Below are 18,355 nucleotides of genomic sequence, written 5' to 3'. Positions count from 1 at the left end.
ATCAAGGCCAAAATAATGGGGTTTTACTTTATTTCACAGAATCAGAGAGTCTTACAGTGGAAAAGAAACTTCAATACTGCTTATTCCAACACACCCATTCAATAGTCAGATCCCCTCCTGCAGCTCCACAATGAAGCTTTGCAGCAAAGCATACAGTGACAGGGAGAGCCCCACTTTCTGAAGGCAGCTCTGTTAGAAAGGGCTTCCTTATGCTGACACACAAATCTATTTCCCTGCAACTTCCTCCCACTTGTCCTACTATTACCCTGCTGGAACCAAACAGAACAAGTCTAATTCTTCCACATGGCAACTATTCTAGTATTTGGAGATAATTGTGATGGCCTCTCTCATCCTTCCCTGCCTCATATCCTCTAGACTAAATCTTCGAACTTCTCATACCTTCCATCTGTGTGGTGTGTGTTTCCTGACTATGATCCACTTTGTCCACATTCTTCAAAGGGTGGCCCCACAGTGCTCTTGATTAGGGGTTGCAAATTCAGACACTCCCAGGGACCAGACCCTACTAAACGTAAATGTGTGGCTATGGCCCAGTGTAAAGACATAAGGAGTGATAGGAGTTGGACTTAACCCCTGACATAAGGCTTTCATATTTAAAACTTGAAACCCATGTGCTGGCCAAATAATATTGGAGCATGTAAGCCATATTTGCCCTTCTGAGCCACCTGTTAGCTGACCAAAGTAAAGCTGACTGTCACCTCCCTGCTACGAAAGAGGCAGCTGGCATTATATTAAACTAGCTATTATATGTGTTTGTGCATATATATATATATATACACATATGTATATATAATATGTTATAGGCATTATGTTTTTATTTGTGTTTTGTATAGTTTATAATATTGTCTATATAATAACTTTATACTATAATTATAATTTGTACATTATGCATTATATAATTTATATATTGTATAAATGTTGAATTTTACCTAAGCCCTGTAACCATGGAAAGCAACCTCCCCTCTTGTGGGAGGGACAAGATAGTAGTATGGGATTAAGAGATACAAATTGATATGTATAAAATAGATAAGAAATAAGGATATATTGTATGGCACAGGGAATTATAGCACTATTTTGTAATAACTTTAAATGGAGTATAATATGTAAAAATACTGAATCATTTCATTGTACCGCATACCTGAAACTAATATAATGCTGTAAATCAACTATACTCCAATAAACAATTTTTTAATATATATATATTTTTATGAAAAAGAAAAAAACCTCCCCTCTTTGTGTTCTGAAGAACAGTTTACTGCAAAGAACCACCTTTCCCCAATACGACGTCAATAAGACTCACATATGCCCTCCCTTGTTTACAAGGCCAAACATAGACCCCCAAAATTCCCTTTCTTTGCCTCATAAATGATTAGCTGAACTGCTCTTCCCAAATAAGTTTTGGTTAGGCTTCTCTTTTTCCTCCAGGGCCCCAAACTTTAGCCCTCCTCAGCCTGAGCCAGCATACAGCCCCTGCTAAGAAGAGACTGGCCTTGGAACATCCTCTGAACTGCTATCCGATCATGCTACCTCTCTTCTCACTCGCCTACACCTGTTTCTTTGCTTACTTTTCTCTATAAAAGAAAAATCTTTTTGCCTGATTTTTGAGAAGCTTGCAGATCTCATGGTCAAAGCTTTCTCCCTATTGTAATATAGTAATCTCTTTCCCCTCCTGGCAATAATCCTTTTCAAATAAAGTGTCTCCTTCCTAAGTCTGGATTTGTTTTTTTATTTGACAATATACATATACTATGTTAGATATTAATAACACAGTAATATGATTATATTTGGTTGTCTAAGCTTGCATTCATTTTAGTGATAACCACAGCACACTACTGAGTCACAGTGATTAAAATGCTAAATCTTTTCCCAATATATTACTGTTAAATCTGAGTTCACCTCTTACAAGTCTTCTTATCAGTTGATTTATTTTCTTTGGTGGGATATCTCATTACTTCTGGCTGGTCAAGACATTTTAGGATCCTAATTCTATAACGTCACTGAGGTAAGTAGTTCCCTTTCATTTACTAAATTTGCCAAAGAGCCTTCAGTAGCTTCATTTGTGTCATCAATAAAACATGTTCATGATATAGAGCCAAAAACTTAGTCCTCAGGAAACTTTCTCCTGGTCCCTTTTATTAATAGTTTATTTAGAGTTAACTCTAATAGGGAAATAAATAGGTAACACATTAAATATGAAAAATCATTGGTACTTCCTTAAAGGAGAGGCACAAAGTAAGTATTTGCTGAGTGAATGGTTCAGGAAGAACCACATTTCAATGTAATATCCTTTGATTTAATTGAGCATTTTTATTAAGTTTTGTATTTGCGCATTAAATAAAATACCAGTGTAGACATGGAAAAAAACCATAACTGCATAACTAGCTCTGACCCACTCTTTAGTCTTCTGACTATGTGATAGTAGAACCAGTTTTTTAAAACTTCTATTCATTCATCCGACAAATATTTATTAATATTTATTGCATACCTACTGGTACCAGATACCATTTTAGGCACTGAGGATAAAGAAGTAAACCAAACTGAGTTCCTACCCTTGTTGAGCTCACATTCTAGTAGGGAACACATAATAAATAAGTCAGTCAACCAATAAATATGTAATATAATGTCAGCTTATAATAAGGGCCTTGTAGAAAAATAAAGCAGGTTCGCAGATAGAGAATGATGGAGGGAGGTGATACTTAAGACAGGGTGGTCAAGAGAAAGCTCTCTGAGGTGACATGTGAGCAGAGACCTGAATAGTAGGAGCAAAAATCCACACAAATACCCAAGAAGAGAGAATCCCAGGTCAAAAGAAAGGCAAGGGCAGGGGCCTGAGATGAAAACATGGTTGGCTTACTGGGGGGACAAAAAAGAAGGACATTGCAGCCACCCAGAGTGAGAAGGGATAGAAAATATGAGAGACAGGCAGGGCCCAGGTCACACAGAGCCCAGAAAGATATCGTAAGAACTTTGGATTTCATCAAAGATGATGGGAAGCCACTGGAGGACTGAGACCAGGAGTGTGACATGGCCTACTTTTCCTTTTGCAGGATCACTTCAGCTGTTATGTAGAGAATACACTGAATGTACTGTGAGGCACCAGAGAAGACATGATTTTTTTTTTCTTGGTGCCTTTCTTGTATCTCTTTTACAACCCATGTAAGGACATTTTTAGAGTTTTAAAATATTTTAGCACCAGTGAAATGGATGGGATTAGTCAAGCATCCAATCAAAGACGCATGAGCTTTAGAATAGTTGCTTCAAAAGTTATTGTAAATTTCACCCATCCATGAAATACGAAATGCTTAGGTTGAAAATTACTTCCAGCTGTTCATGAAGATATATGTACTACTAATGTAGTTCTGCGCATGTCAGAACTCTGGAGGCAAAGCTGGGGTTTGGCTCAACAATGTTTCTTTTAAGAAAGTAGATGCCAAAGGCCACTTCAAAGAAAATTATATGGAAACTATAAGACCATCAAGACAGAGGTAAAGAAGCAAGAGGAAATAATGTAGTAAAACTCTTTGCATTTTAAATATCTTTGTTCGCTATTAACAGTAAAAATTACACTTACAAATGTATTACGTTAGAACTCCAATTTATGATCCTCGCTGCTCGTGATTACTCAAAATCCTCCACCATCCTCCACCTTCTACCTTGCTGACTGAACCCTGATTTGGTTCAGAGAAGCAATGTACCCAGGAGTCTCAGGTGGATCAAAATTGGCCTAAACTAATCATTATAATCTTTTCTTCCTCTTCTACCTTCCTATGCAAGTGGAGGGGCCATATGACCCACTTCCGGCCAATGAGGCATAGGCAGAAATCTGCTTGGGAGCATGGTGTGAGAAAGATTTGGCTTTCTGGATAAAAAAGTTTGGACATAGCTGGGCTCCCCTTTCCCTACTTCTTCCTGCCTTGTATTTAGCCATGCTGACTACTATTTGATGTATTGCAACGATGAGGGAAGGCCAAGAGATTTATCAGGACAGTGGCCACCATCTTTAGCCACCAAAACACCACCAGATGCCTACTTCCAGACTTCCTGTTGAGTAAGAAATTGAAACTCGGAGTTCCCTGGTGGCCTAGTGGTTAGGATTCCGGGCTTTCACTGCTGTGGTCCAGGTTCAATCTCTGGTCATGGAGAACATCCTGCAAACCACACAGCCAAAAAAAAAAAAAAAAGAAAAGAAATTGAAACTCATGTGTTTAAGTCTCTGTAAACTGGGTTTTCTGTTACTTGTGGGCAAATGAATTTTTAACTGAGACACTTTAAGTCACCAATATTCTAGGGAAATAAAATGCCCATTATTATGATGTAATCTAAAATGAACAAAGTATACCAGTCCAAGTTCAGTAATAATTGGGAAATATCGATGATACTATAAATCCCTTCAGGATATCATCAAGGAGCATCTATCCTGATCTTTCAGGTTTCTCTTAGATTTGTTTTGGTTTAATTTTTTTAAGTGTCTTTTGAGAAAGATAGCTAACTATAGGGAGAATTTGAATAGGGAGGGGGTGAGTACCTGGTGTAAAGGGATGGACAAACTCAGAAATGAACTTTCATCTGCTTTGACTAGGTCGCCAAGTTCAAGTCCCAGGACTTTGACAGCAACTAGTCACATACCAGCCCCTCTAGATGCTTGGAATTCCGAGTCTGATTCTAGATTTGTGAAGAAAGAACCTCCAGGACACAGATGTCCACTTTGATTAGCTCGGAACTAGGATGAAGAAGCACAGAAATCTTCTGAATAAAAAACATATGTTACATATAGTCTACTACTGTCACTTGTGCCAAGTGAATAAATACTCAAGAAGGATTCTAGTGGACATGTGGTTTATTAGCATTTGATTCCTTTTACCTGGTTGATGTGGAAAGTGAAGAGGTGTGCCCTGGTTCAAGACTGCCTTTTCCTCTTTTTTTCTTTTCTTTTTTTTTTTTTTTTTTGGTGGCATCTGTAAAGCATTTCACTTTCTAACTGTGTCTCACACAGTGCTTTCATGGCTCATATTACTGCCTTCAACTTTGAGCCCCTCTTTCCACCTCCACTCTTAAATGAGAAATAAAAGAAAATGAAAAAGGAAGTCAGTTGGAATTTATTTTCCTCTCTCTGTAGCAGATGTTAAACTCAAACTTTTAAAACGAAGGAATATTAAAAGAGGCCTCTTTTTATCCCAGAGCAACTGCCCCCACATCCTAAGTCCCAGCCTCAGGAGGAAGCCTCGCCAATGTGATTTTTTATCCAGGGTGCAGACAGAGGCCTGGAGCGTGGGCTAGCTCAGCCCCTTTCCTATCGTGGGCCTTGGGTGAGATTTTGAATCTCTCTGGGTCTCAGTTTACTCATCTGAGGGGGGTTGGATGAAAGAATCTCTGAAATTATTCCAACTCCTAAGAGTCAATGAATTTTCTCAAAAATTTGAATGTAAAACCACTGACCAGGGCTTCGCTGGTGGCACAGTGGTTAAGAATCACCTGTCAATGCAGGGGACACAGGTTCGGGCCCTGATCTGGGAAGATCCCACATGCTGCAGAGCAAAAAGGCCCCTGCGCCACAACTCCTGAGCCTGCGTGCCGCAGCTACTGAGCCCAAGTGCCACAACTACTGAAGCCCACATGCCTAGAGCCCGTGCTCCACAACAAGAGAAGCCACCGCAATGAGAAGCCCGTGCACCGCAACAAAGAGTAGCCCCCGTTCACCACAACTAGAGAAAGCCCACGCAGCAATGAAGACCCAATGCAGCCAAAAATAAAGTGAATTAAATAAATTAAACAAAAAAACAACACTGACCATTCCTATGAGAAAAGTCACTTTCCCTCTTTTTTCCAGTTCCTTTTCTCAATAACCAGGAATCATCTCATTAATTTGATTTTACAAGGGGTTTGCTGCTAATCTCAGTCACGTGGGGTGAAAGCTCTCTATTAAAGTAGATGTTTGAGAAGCTGCCCCTTTAATTCAGAGATGTAGTTTTCATCTGTTTAGAGAGCTTCACATGACAAATATCAGTACTTCTCCTCTGCTTCAGTATTTTTGATGTGAGAGCTATTTTTTGTTCATGCCTGATCATAGCACCTGTATGCTATTAAAATTTTCTCTCTTCCCGGAACCTCTCTCTCTTTCTCTCCCCCACCCCCATATATATGCACACATGTGTTATGATCCTTCTAGCTAATTCAGTTTTCCAAACTGAGGTCAAAAATCTTTTGACTTCCGTCCTGCCTAGTAGCTCCATCCAATTCACTAGTACCCATTCTGTTTTCTTTATTCACAGTCTGATAAACATCATTACCTTGCATCCCTCAGACTATAGATCTTTACAGATGGAAGTTCTTGAGTGTGCCTTTCTAGACAACCTAGCCACATGCTTCCTATAACAGTGGGTGGGGGGGGAAATGATGGGTTAAAAAGAACTTGCTTTGCTCTTTCTCCTTAAAGACTAGAATTGTAAGCATGAGCTCTTTTGCATACAGTCATGGCCCCCATAGTAGAGGATGGTAAGAAAAAGCAAGATTCATGTTCACACAGTTCCTCTTCTTTTCAACTCAAGGAAATGCCCGAGGCCAATTCACTTAAGACTTATTTAAATTTTATAGCTCGTTTTTACAGCATCCTGAGCCTCTGATTCTGCCCAATTTTGTCACATTTCAACAAATGAAAGGTGATTTTGCTGTTAAGCTGCCTCAAGAACAGAAACATTTGCTCAAGAGAAATACAAGAAGCCAAGGAACTTAGGCTGGGTTCATACTTCTCATTGTTATCACCCAAGAACATCTAGCATGCTCTTTCTCTTCTTCCCTGTGGGGAAGCTTGAAGCTTCAAGGCCCAACTCAGAGCCACATGGTTTTCATTTCCTGGCCCCCTCCCTCGGGCTCTGCAACATCCGCAGCACACACAAAGGCCCCATCCTCTGTTTGCAGACTCAGGACATCGTCACTTGTACATTTTTCACAGAAGCAAATGAAGCATAAAAAGTCCATACTCTGCATACATATCAGCCCACATAATAAATGGCTGCCTGCTGGCCCCATTCGTTCCCTCGATTTGTACGAACGCTTATGTTTGTTCAGAACTTCACAGCTTACAAAGCACTTTCACATTCATTAATCTCACAGAGTCCTCGCCGTAAGCCTGAGAGAATTGTACACCTTTCTCTTCATGTTACAGATGGCAAATGACTGTGTGAAGAGGTGAGGTGACTGGCCAAGGTCACACAAGTCAGGAGCAGAGCCAGGACTCAAACCCAGCCTCTGACCCTGAGTCCAGAGATCATTTTTCTCCCCAACAGCTATAACCTATGCAATGTTCTCTCTTGTTAGATTGGAGACATACATGAATGAGGGCCTGACTGGGCAATGCTGGGTTCCAGAAAAGGCTGTCTGGAAAATGCAGTATGAAGAGGTGCTAAGAACCCGGGCTGTGGAGCCAAACAGCCTAGGTGTGAGCTCTGCCTTCTAATAATTCCAGGGGGCTTGTTCACATGGTACTTCATGTGAATGGAGTTCCTAGAGGTCTTCAGTGCAGCTATCCTGGGAATTACTTGGCCTCCCTGTGACTCTGTAGTCCCAGCTGACAAATGGGCATAATAATACTTCCAAGGCTGTTGTGGCAATGGAATAAAATAAGGCTTGGCCTGGCCCAACAGAAGACACCCCAAGATCCCCTGTTCCCCTGGAAGAATATTCCCCTGATCAGCATCTCCTTGGGTATGTCTCCACCCATATCCCTTTCTGTGTAAATGTTTGCCTCCAGTAAAAGCCTTCCCCTTGGGCTTCCCTGGTGGCACAATGGTTAAGAATCCGCCCGCCAATGCAGGGGACATGGGTTCGAGCCCTGGTCCGGGAAGATCCCACATGCTGCGGAGCAACTAAACCCGTACACCACAACTACTGAGCCTGTGCTCTAGAGCCCTTATGCCACAACTACTGAAGCCCGTGTGCCTAGAGCCCATGCTCCACAACAAGAGAAGCCATCGCAATGAGAAGCCCGTGCACTGCAATGAAGACTAGCCCCCACTCACCGCAACTAGAGAAAGCCCGTGCTCAGCAACAAAAGACCCAAAGCAGCCTAAATAAATAAATAATGTAATAATAATAATAAAAAAAAAGGCTTCCCCTTATATCCTCCACACTGTCTACTGTTTCCATGGCTGGGCCACCCCATGATCCCCATCATAGCAGTCTACCATGTACTGAAGACAGCACTGAGCCAGACACTGTGCTAAACCTGAATACACATGCCCTCCCTTAATCCCATGTTTCAGGATCTCCCCTGTCCCATCACTAAACTAGGCCCCACTGATGAATGAGCATGATGAGCTGTTCCAGGGGAGTCTGGATGAGATGATTCTCATCCAGGTTCTGCCAGTAATAATCTAGGTGACCAACAGGGCCAGGATTTCCCCTCTCTGAGTCTCATCTAACTCTTCTAGTAGGAGAGGTTTCCTAATACCTGTCCTGTCCCTTAAGAGAATGGCTGTCTTCTACAAACAGTATGAACCATGAAAGCCAATGTAAGAGCCTCTGAGTTATTATGAAAAGAAATGGCCAGGCAGGCTTCCCTGGTGGCACAGTGGTTGAGAGTCCGCCTGCCGATGCAGGAGACATGGGTTCGTGCCCCGGTCTGGGAAGATCCCACATGCCGCGGAGCGGCTGGGCCCGTGAGCCATGGCCGCTGAGCCTGCGCGTCCGGAGCCTGTGCTCCACAGCGGGAGAGGCCACAACAGTGAGAGGCCCGCATACCGCAAAAAAAAAAAAAAAGGCCAGGCTCTTATTACTTGCCAAGAGCCCAGCTTTCAAATCTGCCTCCAAGAAGTACAAACAGAACTTAGCAGACAGGGATGGGGAAGAGGTCTAACTACCATCATTATAAAAAATTGGGAAGCTCCAATTAACAAAGGTACTACAGCAATGTTGGAAAGAGGGACATGAGGGAATTAGAGCTGAACTACCCAGGATTTCTAGACTAAAAGGGAGAAGGACAGCAGAGAACCTTAGGGTACACGGCCAATTTCTTTTGTATTCCTAGTTTCAAGCTGACCATGTGGACTGAGCATCAACTTTCTGACAACCAGACCCAGCCCACCTGCATGTTTCTTACCTGTGCACACCCATCTGGCAACCACATGGAATCTCGCTCCTTTTATTTCCCCCACTCTGCTTTTCATGATTTTAAATAACAGAACATTAACAGAGTCCCTGAATTTAGACCTAGGGTGATCACCTTTCTGAATGCCAATTCCTCACCTTGTGTATTTATGGGACAACTAGATGTGAGATACAACTCAGAAACTCCCCTGGAGAACTAACATGTGATCAGGCCAGAGATGCTTGTTCAGTTCCACATGTTTGCTGGGCACCTGCCTGGCCCTGTACTGGGCACTAGACATAAAAAGGCCCTGTACCGGGCACTAGACATAAAAAGTACGTGAGGCATGAGACTGGCCCCCATGCCATGATGGGTGGGGGAGGGATGATTTAGGCTCCGGCTATTTGCTTTAGTTATTACTTCAATTGCTTTCATTGTTTGTTTTCTTCTTTACTTTATGTCTTTTTTTCCCAAGGCAGGGAAAGGGAAGGTAACCCCAGCATCTGGTAATAATTTGCAAATCTTGACACTCTCCCTAAGACCAACTGGAAATATCTCATGCTCTAGCATCATTTTACAAGTCACTAGCAAAAAAATAAGCACCTATCTTTTTAAAGATTTTTGTAATTATGAAATAATAGAAAATAAATATATTGACCTTTGCCCCCAGATCCTGACACAGAATCCTAAATCTCTTGAATTTCCTGGGTGAAAGAAGGCAAAGCTTGGAGGGCTCCTGGATGGGTGATGGTCACCAGAAAAGTCAGCCATGGTTAGAAGCTTGGAAATTTCAGCCGCATCCCTTATCCTCTAGGAATGGGAGAGAGACTAGAAATGCAGTTAATGGTTGATCATGCCCGTGTGATGGAACCTCCATAAAAATCCCAAATGTAAGAGGGGTTCGGGAAGCTTCCAGGCTGGTGACACATGGTGTTAGGAGAGTGGTGCACTCAGAGGGAGCATGGTAGCTCTGCACCTCTTCCACCTGGATGTTCATCTAGATCCTCTATCATACCCTTTTATAACAAACCAGTAAATGTAATTGTTTCCCTGAATTCTATGAGCCATTCTACCAAATTATCAAATCCAAGGAGGGGGTCATGGGAACAAAAATTTATAGCCAGTCGGTCAGAAATACAGGTGACAACATGAGACTTGAGATTGGCACCTGAAGTTGGGAGCATGGCATCAGTCTTGTGGGGACTGAGCTCTTAACCTGTGAGATTTGATGCTATCTCCAGGTAGACAATGTCAGCATTGAATTTATAGGACACCCAGTTGGTGTCATAGAGAATTGCTTGGGGGCAGGGAAAAAAACCCACACACATTTGGTGACCAAAAGTATCAGAAGTGAAGTGCTCTGTGTGAGTGGTAAAAGGGAAACACATATGAGGAAGAGAGTTTTTCCTACTCAGTAATAAAACGAGGGAGATGATTATTTGCATTTTCTTTTAAGAAAAAAACCCTGTACGGCTTCCCTGGTGGCGCAGTGGTTGGGAGTCCGCCTGCCGATGCAGGGGACGCGGGTTCGTGCCCCGGTCTGGGAGGATCCCACATGCCGCGGAGCGGCTGGGCCCGTGGGCCATGGCCACTGGGCCTGCGCATCCGGTTGCCGCAGCGGTGAGAGGCCCGCGTACAGCAAAAGAAAAAAAAAAACCTGTAAATCATTTATATTGCCTTCAAGGAATATTATTAATAAAAGCCAGTCTTTACCTTGAAGTCTTTATTCCACAGTGAGGTTTGTCCACTATCATGGGCTAGTTCCTGCTGAAAGTTGTTAAAACGTCTGGCTCCAAAATTTTGTAAGCTACCAGTTGAAGGGCCAGCCTTTGTTTTCATGGTCTCTGCTGCCCCCTGTCAGAAACTAGGGATGTTACAGGAAATAGAATTTTTTGAACAAAGGTTTTCTCAATCACATGATAAAATAGGATATGCCCATGCCTTGTGAATTAAGACCAAAGAATTATTTGCTTTAAAATGCACCTGCTTGCTTTGCTGTCTAGAAGTTCTTTCACAACAGTAATAATAATCACAGCAGTAATAATCTGTCTGAAATAATTTGGGGTGGTTGTCACTAATGGAGTCCCTCAGCCTGTGGGCACTGAGTAGCAGACAGGTGCTGGGCCCAGTCCACAGGCTCACGCCTTTCACAGACCACTGGGGAAGACACACGAGTGAACAGACAACTTCAACACGGAGTGAGGAGAGGTGTGTGGGTACCAGGTGCTGAGGAAGCACACTGAGGCAGCACCTTAGCCAGTGGGTTCCAAACAAAGTAAAAGGACCCATTCTCAAAGAAAGAGCAGGAGCCAGCCAAGAGAAGAAGAAAGCAAAGGGCTTTTCCAGATAGTGGCAACTGTGTCTGCCAGGGCAGGGAAGCCTAGAAGAGGGTGGCAAGTTCAGGCCACAGCAAGAAAGGAACTGAATTATGTGATGAGCTTACTCCCAGCAGCCCAGCTGTCACTCCTCTGCCTGATGACTGCTGGCTGCGAAGCCACTTTATCTCATTGCCTCAGAGTATGGCTGGGTCAGAGCTCAAGACAAAGGAGAGCAAGAGGGATTCCCAAGGAGGTCAGTTGAGCAGGATATCCAACCAGCATCTGCCTTGTGTTCTGCATGCATTTGATTTACATCCACAAGAGGTGAAATATTCTGTTAGCTAGCTAAGGACACTGTCTCAAGACTTGAGTCGGGAAAGGAAGCCATTCAATTGTCAATAAAGACTTGCACATGATCCGAGATACTGTTCGCAAGACAACCGAAAGCAAAACCAAGGGAAAAAAAAAAAACAGTGATCATCTATGGGATTTGAAAACAACCTACGGGAGACACTTAAAGTTTAATGTTCATTTCCGCTATTTCCTTTCAGTGCTGGGCATATTGCTTCACCTTGTGAAAGCAGTTTTGTCTTTGTCAGAATACACACGTACCAAGGCATTAATCATTTAGTTTTCCATTATTTATCTCATTTCCATTTAGTGCATCATCTTTCAGTGAGTCATATGTTTTCCCTTTGAGAAGTCTTTTGGCAAAATTTTTCCATTATTCTTTCCTTTTCCTTTAGTTTACTCTCTATCAAATATTAAATATATATTTATTTCTATACTCTTTAATGATGTTTTCCATTCTCCTGGTCTCCTAATGACTTATTTGACTTTATTGGTCCTGAAGGATTTTGGTGAAAAAAATGATACCCTTCCAAAAAAAAAAAATGTATTTCTCATTAGTCTAGAAGAACAGGGTCAAAAACTAATTTCAATAGTTAAAATCATTAAAAATAACACTGAATGGGAATGTAAAATGTAAAACAGCATGGACGTTTCTAAAAATAGAAATACCATATGACCCCACAATTCCACTCCTGGGTATATATCGGAAAAATAACAAAAACACTAATTCAAAAAGATAAATGCACTCCAATGTTCATAGCAGCATTATTTACAATAGCCAAGACATAGAAGCAACCTAAGTGTCCAACAACAAATGAATGGATAAAGATGTGAGATGTACACACACACGCACACGCACACATAAACACACAGTGGAATACTATTCAGCTATAAAAAATAACAAAATTTTGCCATTAGCAGCAACATGGATGGACTTAGAGGGCATTATGCTAAGTGAAGTAAGTCAAACAGAGAAAGACAAATACTGTTTGATATCACTTATATATGGAATCTAAAAAAAACAACAAACTAGTAAATATAACAAAAAAGAAGCAGACTCACAGATATAGAGAACCAACTAGTGGTTACCAGTGGTGGGGGGAGAGAAGCAATATAGGGGTGGGGGAGTGGGAGGTACAAACTATTGGGTGTTAGATAGGCTCAAGGATGTACTGCACAACATGGGGAATACAGCCAATAATTGTATTTAAAATTTTTAAATTAAAAAGAAAACAAACACTGAATACATGCACCAGTGGAGAGAGCACCGGCTTGGGGTCAGACCAGCCATGGTTCAAATGATAGCACTACCACTAAACCTCTCTGACCTTTAATTTTCTCCTCTGAACAACTGGCATAATAAATACCTACTTCATAAGGCTGTTGTGAGAAACAAATGAAGAAACTGATGCTAAAGCACTTTGGAAATTATGAAATATTAATCAAATGTAAGGCTTGTATAATTGTTTATTCAATAAATGCAGGTTTCATAATTTTTCCTTTGAACACCAAGGTTCTAATCATGACAGCATTCTTTATTTGCCCGTATCTCACTGTTTTAGGACCTTGCCAAGATCAGGAATGATTTCCTTCTCTCTTCTAGGCCCCAGTTAATTAATTCTTGTTAAAACTAGCACGACAAAAATTTCAGCACATAAGAAAACAGCATTGCATTCAAAAAGGATTTTCCTTCATGTTTTTTTTAATCCAAAGTAATATTAAGTAGTAATTACTATCCATCCCTTTTCAGGCCACTTTTTTGTTTTGCAGAAGTCCAAATTGTTTGGGACTCTTTTTAAGACAGATAACTCTGGTAGGCCATGGCAAACATCCATGGACTAGACTCAGTAACTGCAATAAAGGGATTAAGTAGCTTGATCCCCTTTAATAATATTTCTTGGGCAGAGATGATTGATACCATTAACAGCTAATTACAAATTTATTTTTCTTATTAGAGCAAGAAGAGGCTATTTTTTCCCTCTAAGAAAAATACTAAAACGTAGGATCCATGTATAATTTCAAGGTGGAGACAGAGAAATATTAAAATCTGCAGAGCATTAACTGCTTCTGTTTCCTTACCCTCTTATGACATGTGTACATGATCTTGTGGGGTGGCTGGCTAGAGCACCTCAGTGCCCCGCTCCAGGAATAACAGTGACAGCTCATCAATCCCAACTCTCCTGTGGAAAATGTCCAGGAAGCCGCTCAACATGCAAGTCAAATTAGCCACAGTCTTTCGGAAGGTTCACTATTAATCGTTTCTGCCTGAAAGATACAGAATATTCTATTTTGTGGTATAAAAAAACATTTTTCTAACACCCTCCAGACCCCTAAAGATTGGACATCTAGAGAAAGTAGCAAGCAAGTAAGCAACTGAAAAACATGAAACCAGCTTGTATCAATTCCTTCCACAACTGGCCAATTTCTTCTGCAGTGGTTGGCTAGCGATGAGACAGCGACCTGCAGGGCCACAGTGTCACAGTAAAGGAGGTGGGAGAAAGGTGTTGGGTGGGGTCTTTGATTTAATCAGTCTAAGTGTCTTCTTTGAACTAACTCTGCCCTGAGAATGTTTCTTGGACAAACTCTTTATATACATCTATGCTGTAGATCCAGGAAGTGAACCAGGAATATTGATCTTCCTGCAGCAGAGTTCAAATTTATGCCATTTCCCTACTTGAAAACCTTCAGTAAATATTTGTTGACTAAATGAATGTTGAATAGTCAGTGGTTACCCACTGTCTATAAAGTTTAAAGAACGGCCTTGGAAGTTCTCCCTAAACTGAGATAAAATTCACCTCATTTCATTCATCTGTTCAATAAATATGTATTGGGTACCTGGTAAGGAAGGAACTATACTTGGTGCTGCAGACATTATCAGATACTGGCCCAAACCTCTTGGGGCTACATCTGATCTTCCACTATTTCGTATCACTAGAGCCGTCCACTGGCCCACACTTTCTTCAACACAACCCAAACTTCCACTACTTGTTAAACCTTTTCATCCTTCCTTCCAACACCATATGTGCCATTCTAACTTCTCCTCAAATTTAAGGTCAAGCACTCCTCTCTCTCCCACATGAAGGAAGCTCTGTCCTCTGAACCCACTGAGAACTTGATGGGCAGCTTTGTTTTGGCATTATCTTCTCTATTACCATTATGTCAATATTTTCTTCACCATCTTTAAGGGAAGGACCTTTTCAACTATGTTTAAAGCAGCTGGCCTTGTAATAGTTGGCACTTAGTAAATGTTTGTCAAATGAATGAATGAATGAGTGAACTCGTTACTTAAGTTACAGATACTTCTTTTACACCGCTGAGAAAACATTTCTCAAATCCCCTTAAATCCATGCTTTCATAAACTTAAAAACCAAATAGGTCATTTGTTCAAGGTTATTTAATGCAATGAATATATAAAAATGGCCATCGGAAAATGAAAATGTATTGCATTGCATATCTCATCAGTTAAGTATCTGAGGCAGAAGCATGTCACCGTCTCCAAACAATTAAAATTTGAGAAGTGGAGTGTGATTCTAACCACTGAGTGACACCAGTTCCTTCTACAATGATTTGAAGATTTGAACAGTAAACCTATGCTTTCAGGTCTTCAACGGCACTCAGGCCAATACCCTAATCTTCTCACTTTTTCTGCTGCACCTGAGATCAATCCAACCAAATACCTTCGCCATCCACCTGGGCTGTTGAGCAATGCTAGAGAACATTCTGCAATTCCGTGGGGCTATCAGTTAAATCCTAAAGGTCTCCATTCTCCCTCAAGTGTTCTCCAAAGTCTTCTCCTCAAGATACCTACCAATCTCCATCCCCTCCAATTTTAGCAATGACAAAAGAGGTCTCCTCCCTCGTGATAATAAAAATAATAAATTATATCAACAGCCGTTACATTTATTAAGCACTATGCTTAGGCATTTTACCTTAAAGGCATTATCTCAGTTAATTTTCACAAGGTCCACCACTTATTGAACAGGTACTATTATCATCCCCTTCCTACAAATTAGGAAACTGAATTTGGGAAACTGAAGCATAGAGAGGTCAAATAACTTGCCCAAAGTCATAGAGCCACTAAGTATCATATGCAGGTTATAAATCCAAGTCCCAGTATAAACTCCAGAGCCAACTGTAAATCTGTACTATGTTGATTCCCTGTTCTACTTTTCCCATAGAATATGGTAAAGGTAGCAAGAGGATTCTCAACAGGCTGTCTGGCTCTTGTGCCAGTCCAGCTCATATGGGCCTCTAGAGTGAGCCTCCATCTCTTCAGGTCAAGATTCTCCTACAATGTCAACCAGTAAGTAGGAGAAGCAATATGGATATACACCTATTACATTGACCTAACCGGCTTGTCTTAGTCAGTTTATGTCGTTCTAGCAGAATATCATAGACTGGGTGGCTTAACAACCAACATTTGTTCCTCACAGTTCTAGAGACTAGGAAGTTCAAGATCAAGGTGTGAGCAAGTTTCAGTGTCTGGTGAGGGCATGCCTGCTTCCTAGTTTACAGATAACCATTTTCTCATTGCATCCTGACAAGACAGAGGGTCAGCTCTCATATCCCTTTTTTTTAATTTTTTTAATTTATTTTATTGAAGTAGTTTATTTACAATGTTAATTTCTACCGTACAGCAAAGTGATTCAGATATATATATACCCATACACACATATTCTTTTCCATTACGGTTTATCACAGGATATTGAATATAGTTCCCTGTGCTACACAGTAGGACCTTGTTGTTTACCCATTTTGTATATAATAGTTTGCATCTGCTAAACCCAAACTCCCAATCCATCCCTCCCCGCCTCCTCCTGCTTGGTAACAAGTCTGTTGTCTGTGTCTGTAAGTCTGTCTCTGTTTCGTAGATAAGTTCATTTGTGTCATCATATCCCTTCTTATAAGAACACTAATCCCATTAATGAGGGCTCCACCCTCATGACCTATTTACCTCCATCACATTAGGGATCAGGGTTTTAACACATGAATTTGGGGGGACACATTCAGTCCATAGCACAGCCTTATTAGAAAAAGCAATTCTCTACCATAAAAAAGAAACATTTCTCCTTCTTTCATTCCCTCCCTTTTGATTTCACCCACGTTTCAGCAAGGTACCGTCGTGGGGTTGTTCTGATCACCTCTTGGCTATCTGTGTCTATAGGCCAACTTGCTTTCATACCTATAATAGGAACTTTGGTCCTTATTTCCATATCATTACCACATCAGGAATGGAGTGGTACCCTAGACGATGGCTTCTCAAACTTTAATGTACATGTAAGTCACCTCAGGATCTTACTAAAATGCAGATCCTTTCAGGAGGTCTGGGGTAGAGTCTGTATTTCTAAAAAACTCCAAGGGATACTGATACTTCTGATCTCCAGACTACACTTTCAGTAGCAATGACCTAGACATCTGGCATCTGAAGTCTTCCCTTGGTGACCATATTGGAGCTAACTGATTTTCTTCCCAAGTGTGTAGATTATGCCTCGGTGATCAAAAACTAAACAGAGCACCCAGTTGCATATTACACAGTGTACACATTATATACTACAGACACCAGTTGTTAAACTTTACCAGGTTTTAAAATTTGGGGGGCTTTGAATTTTTTGTAAGTCTGATTTTCCTTACTATGTCTACTTGTTTCTAAAATAGCAGTAAAACTACTTCTATATTTCGATGCTCTCTGATACGCCATGGACAAACTTTTCATGCCTACATCCCACCACATCGCTGTCTTCCTTATGGACTCAGGGAAAGATGTTTCTCTTCCTGTCCAAGAAAATTCCTCCATCTGTGCCCTGACTTCCAACTCATCAGAAACTCATTCAGTTACCTGTTTTCTTTTGCTAACCAGCCTCCTTTTTATCTGGTCCCAAATTTCTCTGCAGTAATACTGACAGAAAATTGTTTCATGAAATTACATTATTTAAAAAAGGAGAGCAGGGCTTCCCTGGTGGCGCAGTGGTTGAGAGTCCGCCTGCCGATGCAGGGGACACGGGTTCGTGCCCCGGTCTGGGAAGATCCCACATGCCACAGAGTGGCTGGGCCTGTGAGCCATGGCCGCTGAGCCTGCGCGTCCAGAGCCTGTACTCCGGCACGGGAGAGGCCACAACAGTGAGAGGCCCGCGTACCGCAAAAAAAAAAAAAAAAAAAAGGAGAGCAAATGCAGCAAAATTTTAACTACTCAATTTACGTGGATATACAGGTGTTCATTGTACTATTCTTTCAACTTTTCTCAATATTTGTACATTTTTAAGCTTGGCGGGGAGTTAGATACAGGAACAATTAACAATTTCTCCTATTGTTTTTTCCTAGCACAAAGATACTCCACGATAACACAAATTCCCTCCAGAGCCTGTTGCCCGTTAAAAATTTCCTTCCACAAAAAACAAAAAAATTTACTTCCAAAAAAATTTAACAAGTCTATTGTCTAACCTGACATGCAAGCATGTCCTTTTATAATCTTTTTGTATTATAAAATGATAAAACTGTTAAGAATAAATTTTTAAAACTTAGCTTTTCTAGCACGAACACTAGAAACGTCATTGACCTACTCTCTCGCATTTACTAAATCTTCATGACC

General features: G+C 41.2%; 1 long non-coding RNA gene across 2 annotated transcripts in view; it reads right to left on the bottom strand.

The window, feature by feature from the left end:
• LOC113630006 (uncharacterized) overlaps positions 1-14,075 on the bottom strand; it is a 36,217-nt gene extending 22,142 nt beyond the window's left edge. Inside the window, exons 1-3 of one of the 2 annotated variants that reach the window (XR_003436794.1) lie at positions 13,849-14,075; positions 10,814-10,964; positions 4,049-5,068 (exon numbers count right to left, since the gene is read on the bottom strand). This is a non-coding gene — a long non-coding RNA (uncharacterized LOC113630006). The remainder of the gene's footprint in view (positions 1-4,048; positions 5,069-10,813; positions 10,965-13,848) is intronic. The other variant, XR_003436795.1, reaches the window with a different exon arrangement.
• Positions 14,076-18,355: the final 4,280 nt, after the last annotated feature.

This window comes from Aethalodelphis obliquidens, unplaced genomic scaffold (genome assembly GCF_003676395.1).
Source record: "Aethalodelphis obliquidens isolate GAN/ISIS:26980383/991018 unplaced genomic scaffold, ASM367639v1 scaffold2, whole genome shotgun sequence".
In the NCBI taxonomy this organism is placed as follows: domain Eukaryota; kingdom Metazoa; phylum Chordata; class Mammalia; order Artiodactyla; family Delphinidae; genus Aethalodelphis; species Aethalodelphis obliquidens.
This window is presented reverse-complemented; position numbering and strand designations above follow the sequence as displayed.